This window comes from Nothoprocta perdicaria, unplaced genomic scaffold (genome assembly GCF_003342845.1).
Source record: "Nothoprocta perdicaria isolate Ctin4 unplaced genomic scaffold, notPer1 scaffold_20, whole genome shotgun sequence".
Classification (NCBI taxonomy): Eukaryota; Metazoa; Chordata; class Aves; order Tinamiformes; family Tinamidae; genus Nothoprocta; species Nothoprocta perdicaria.
This window is the reverse complement of record NW_020455205.1, coordinates 4958084-4964083: the sequence shown is the minus strand read 5'-3', so window position 1 is coordinate 4964083 and position 6000 is coordinate 4958084. Positions and strand designations below refer to the sequence as shown.

The 6000-nt window shown below is 39.7% G+C and overlaps 1 protein-coding gene and 1 non-coding gene across 2 annotated transcripts in view; one reads left to right on the top strand and one right to left on the bottom strand.

The window, feature by feature from the left end:
- Positions 1–1200: 1200 nt before the first annotated feature.
- BCAR3 (BCAR3, NSP family adaptor protein) overlaps positions 1201–6000 on the top strand; it is an 87117-nt gene continuing 82317 nt past the window's right edge. Inside the window, exon 1 of the mRNA XM_026037847.1 lies at positions 1201–1634. The gene's annotated coding sequence lies outside the window, so the exon portion shown is untranslated. The remainder of the gene's footprint in view (positions 1635–6000) is intronic.
- On the bottom strand, positions 1475–1559 carry TRNAR-UCU. Its single transcript is given in 2 exon segments — positions 1475–1510; positions 1523–1559. It is a non-coding gene; the product is annotated as a tRNA-Arg (tRNA).

Genomic DNA, 6000 nt, shown 5'->3' with positions numbered 1-6000 from the left:
TCAGATTAAGGAACAACAGGTATCTTGTATATACATGTGCACACACTGTAGTTTTAGCAACTTGCTGGATGTTGCTGGAATGTTCTGTGCGGATATGAATGCTGCTTAATGTCTCCTGTTTCTTCATACTTGCTCCCCCTGTTTTTGCATGTTTTCCTCTTTCCTTTTGCCCTGGAGGTAGGGGCCGTCTTACAGCCATGTGAGTTCACACACCACACCATAAGGGAAAAGAAATGCGTTTTTGGAAGTGAGATCAAGGAAGAAGGTTTTGTCATCTGTCACTTAATTTAGATAGTTTTTATGGGATGAATATTGTTTTTTTTTTTTTTTCTGTGAATTGTGAGAAAGTTTGGTGGTTCTGTAGTGGGCTGTATTTTATAGTGTATTAGCTTAGTGCATCTTGCCTGTTACTAGCATTCCTGGGAGTGAGGTAAAGTTAATGTTACCGGTAGCATATTTAGTTTTCAAATAGATTTTTCTTTTTATTATTTTTAAACAGCAATGCGATTATAGTTGAAAAGGAGCCATAGACACTCAGGATATAAGATACCAAATTTCCATAATTAAAACTTTTAAGTTTTCATAATCAAAATGAAGGAAGCTTGGCTTTAGTGCTGCTGCTGGTGTTTGCGTTTTAGTACTTGTTAAATCACGATTATTAGAAAGGCAGTTGATCTATTTGTAGCAATAGTGTATGTGGGGAGGAAAAGGTGATGTTAACTGAAGTGTTAAATGCTTCAGTTTGATTTACTGCTTTTCGTGCACTTGTTTTGTTGCTTGAAAACTAGCTTTAACAAGAAATGCAACATGGACTCTCATAGAGGTGCCTCCAGGAAAGACGCAGGCTTATTTCCTACTCAAAATATTTTCAGGGGGCAGTTCTGGAAGCGTAGCGGAGTAAACGCGTTGGTTTGCAGAGACAGCGGCAGCTTTGCCGACAGTTGTCGCTGCTGCAGGTCTCTGTTTCTTTCCTTAACGCTGCGCGCGGTGTGGGCGGGAGGGCGCCCGGCTGCCCTCGCTCGTGCTCTGCTGCAGCTGCTGCCGCGCGCCTCAGCGCTGAGGGCACTCCCTGCCCGCGCGCCCGGCGGCCGTTGGCGGCGGTTGGTGCCCGCGCGCCCGGCGGCCGTTGGCGGCGGTTGGTGCCCGCGCGCCCGGCGCTGAGAGGACGGCATTTCTCCGCGTCCAGGCTTCGGCCATTTTGCATGAGTGTAGCGGGGCGAAGCGTTCTAAAAGGGATCTTTCCTAAGCGGACCTTGAAGTCGAAACGGCGGCTTTGTTGCCGCGCTGGTCGGAGGTTTGTGCCGTTGTCTCCGGCTCACCTTCCACAGGCGGACTTGGAGAACCTCGCTGAAAGGAACCAGCCGCCGTGGAGTGTCAGGCCGGCTGGGCCGATTGCTCCGGCGCTGAGGTCGAGGGCAGGAAAGCAGAGAGAAAAGATTTCTGCGGAGAAAAGGAGTAAATAAAATGAAATACGCGACTCCGCCGGGACTCGAACCCGGAACCTTTGAATCCCTTCACCCGCTAGAAGTCCAATGCGCTATCCATTGCGCCACGGAGCCACCTGTTGGACTTGTTGCGCGCCGCCTATAGAGCCTGCGCGCCGCCTCACGGATGGGACGCCCCGCCGGAGTGCCGTAAGTGCATTCGGGTTCGGATACCTCCTTAGACAACCATGTTGTGGGTTGTTTCTGTTTTGTTTGCTTTTGTTTGCTTGTTTTTAAATCTTATATCTAGTATGAATCGGCTTAGTGTTTTTAGCTGCTCTGAGGAAAAATCTAGATATAGCATGTACATTCCCCCAAGCACTGCCCATGTCTGTGCATATTGTAACTTGTTTTAAAACAGTTTTTTTTATTTATTTGTAACTAAAGAATATAAAGTATTTATTGTCTTCACCCTTGGCTCTTTTAACATTTACCAGTATATTTAGAGAATAATGTGGAACTGCTTCTTCAAGCCCCCATGAAGTTGCATAGAGAAGGCTTTGTATGATTTGGTCTAGTTGCACATATGTAGGTGCTATATTAGTGAATTATGTTACCTTTGCTTTTGCATTAATATATATTCTACCTTTTTTCATTTTAAATTATTTATAATGTGCATTTTAACACTTTTGAAATAAATGGGATTTGATTAAATTTGATTTTGATTTGATAAATTTGATTATCAAATGGTTCCTCTAATGCTGCTCAGAAAAGAGGGTTTTCTGGGACTTCTATAGTTCAAGCAAATGCCTTACTGGAGTTAGGCGCCACCTGACAAGCTCTTGTAGAGCCAAAGTACTTGTAAACGTAGAGAATCCTAAGAACACTGCGTTCTAGAAGTCTCAGAGCAGGCTAAGCTCTGCATCCCTCTGGTCTTGCCCCAGGTGTACTGCTCTGGATAGTAGCACTTAGACAAGCTTCACAGTGCTCCTCATAATGGAATGCTGTGTGGAGAAAGCTTAACTCAAGTCCTTAGGGTCTAGCAGCTCAGGCTCTATACTGCATAAAAGAAACTGAACTTTCTTCTTGTTTTGTGAGAACTGAGTTGTTCTTCAAAATAATATACTTAAATTTGCTTGTGCTGCACCCTTAATTGAGGTCTAACCATCTCCAACATCATGTCTACCTAACAATAGCAGCATACTTGGGGGAAGCGCAACTCAAATATACTGCTTGTAAATAACAAAGTTTTTTAGGCAAAGTTCATCTTCCCTATTGGGCAGCAGATGGAGCTGCTGCTTGAGAAACAGGGCAGCAATCTGGTTCACCACCAAGATGAGATGTGGTATATAAGGCAAAAACAACACATAGGATTAACCTCTGATTGCTGCTGGACCTAAATAAACCTCTGGACTTCCCCTCTTCAGCTGAGGCCCATTTATGTTGCAGTTTAGTTCTTGTCTTAGCTTCTATCTTTAAGCTCTACTTCAGGAAGCAGAAGTTTCACGGGGATCTATTGTGCTGCTTTTAGTTACTGCTGCTTGCAGGATTGTCACTAAACTAAGCTATTTTTGCCGATTGTGTATATAAGAAACTGAAGCAAGAATAGCTTGACAGAAGACAAGTGGATTAAAGGCAGGGCCAGGAATAGTATCATCCTGTTGCACTTTTTAATTCATAGAAAATGGAGAACTTAAGTAATTTTGAGTTTACTTGACTCTCATACTTAATCACACAGTCTGGGTGTTTCTCATGTTTCTGGCCTAGATGTTTGCAGCTGTCCTAACAGCTCCTAGGAAGGCTGTAGCTGTGGCACAAGCTAAGATGATACTTGGCACTAATAACGGAGTAAAGCAACCTGCAGTGTGCTCTAGAAAAAAAGAAAAGGAGTTACAATTTATTTTTCTTTTCAACTGAAGTCAGTTTTTATTTGTATTTATTTATGATTTTATTCTATATTATTCTTTTATTCCTATATTTATATCTTCTTTATAATTAAGAAAGTAAGCTACATAAAACCCAGTCTCTACACTGGCTTTGTTTCTCTGATTTCTCCTCTGCCATGTTTTTCTCACTTCTCAGTATATATATTTGGAGGCCATTCATTGCAATTGTACCTGAGAGACTGACAGCTAAAATAACATTTTTAATAAATGCAGTTTATTGGAATAAGAATCCAAACTACTTTCTTTGTGGTGCAGAAGGTGAAAACCATGATTGCAAAGTACTCTCTTCATCCTTGTTTCCCCTTGACTTCCTTTGCTCCTCCATTGCACTGTTGATTGTTTTTGCTGGGAGTAATTGGAGTATTAGCACCTTCGCAGAGATTCTCAGTGCCTTCAGAAATCTATTTCAGTAATTACATGTACAGAATTTTTCTGGAGAAGTGGTAAATTCTTCATAAACATTTACTTCAAAAAGGCTCTTATTTATGCCAGACCTAAGCAGAGTCATATGGAACCTCCCTGAGCACTGCCATAGGAAGTTTGGGCAAGTCCAAGAGGATGCCTCTTATCAAGCATGGAGTGTTCCAGCTTCCAGTGAGATGAAGTCTGTTTCAGGACAGTTTCAGAATTCTATGTTGTTTACATGGGTGGTTTTTTTTTCACCAGAGAATATCAAGATTTGTTTCAGAATCGCAAAGAATGCAAAAAGAATGTCTGAAGTGGTGCCTCCCTTTCACTATTATAAAGATATATTTTAAATTGCACTCATTTCTTTGTTATTGTTAATATCATGTTTATGGGTATTTTCCAGTGGGGATTTGCTCTTATTTCATGTTTGGATTACAGATGGTTTTTGTTTAGGATTTTTCTATATTCATGTAGCTGATCACAGTCAAAATTAGCTACTATCTTTTTTTCAATTTCTACTGTATTTTATTCATTGTATCAATTGCATTTAAGAAGCATGGCTTTTTGTACAGGCATATAATTCTGAAAAGAAAAGGTTCTTTTGCTCTTTATTAACATTTCCACTAACTTTCAGTTCAATTTAACTTTTTAACTCTCTCAGTTTCTCACAGCTCTTTGCAGTGCCCTTTTGTGTATTCTTAGTTGTACCTGTCCCCCCTGTACAAAGTGTTAACTGATACACTGTGAATGGTTTTCTTAAATATACCAACTACCCTTGATCTTTGGATCTTTGGCCTCCTTGTGTTGGGATTTCTGTCTGTGAGGCAGCTCTTTATTCCTCCTTAGCTTAGTCCCACTTTTTTTTTTTTTTTTTTTTTTTTTTTTTAGATAGCTGATTTCATTCACCCCATTTGTTTTGCAGGCATTTGTTTGTGTTCAACTTAAGGCTATTTCTTGGGATTATGAAAATATGATATAGTCTCTCTGTATGTTACTAGTATTTTTCAGACCAAACAAAGAGATCATCAGCAGGTATTTCTTTCTCAACCTGATTGTCTGATTGGTAGGTTAGAATGCTACAGTTTTCCTTCAGTGCCAAAGTGGTTGTAAAGACTATTTGCTTAAGTTAATAATTACTGAAGTTGAAGGTGCAAAGTTTTGTTCTTGCCATATTGAGTCATAGTTCGTAAAAACCGTCGACTTTGTGTGGATATTGAATCCTGCTTACGTTTCGAAATCTACTCATAACAATTTAAGGTTTTATTCTTTAAAATTACCATCAAGCCAGCAAGTATTTACTCAGTTGGGCTGTTCCATTAATGATTTTTTTGTGGATCACACTATATTTCAGCTCCTCTCGTGCAATTCAGAAGAATATGTATATGACATGGTGGTTAAATCTTGAACTTCTGAATTCTTACTCCAGCCTTACAGCTACAATGATGTAGACAGTCTGCTCTGTTTCCCCTTCTGGGAAATACAGGTAATGCTTTTGTATTTCACAGGTTGTTGTGCAGGTTAGTCATCTGCAAGGTTTACTCGTAAGATTTTGAAATGAAACTTCCTGCAGAAATGTTTTTTTTTTTTGTTATTACATACCCTGTTTTGTTTCTCAGTTCCTTACACCAAGTCTAACCAGAAGAGAATATAATAGAATCTATCCAGATTTCTGACAGAGATTATTTTCTAAATAAGGACCAACAGCAAGTATACAGATTTGCTCTCAAGATTTCAAAAATGATCTAGAGGACTAGGTCATGTTTTTGTGGTATGTGTGCTTATTAAGTTAGAATATCTTGAGATAATCAATATATAAATTTTATTCATCATCAAGTATGCAGATTAAAAGCAAGAAATTGTTCTGGGAATATTATCTTTTAATGGCATTTTCAATTTAAAACATCTTACCTTTTCCTGTAGTGTTTAAATGCAGTATGTGCTTTCTGCTCTCACCCATGTGCTGCATGGTGTGCCTGTATAGAACACAGGCACTGTTTAGATGTGCAGAGCAGTGATCTGGTTGAGTGCAGATAACAGGTCAATGCTTTGTAAGTAAAATTGTTCGGTTAACTTCTGCTTTGATTTGAATCATTGTGGATCTGGACTACCAAAACCACATCAGTGGAGTTATTTCAAGGTTATAGTGATGCTGGTAACAGTAGAATTTGGCACAGAGCACTTAGCATTTTGTAATGAATAGAGTTGGCTTGGTGTTCACTTTA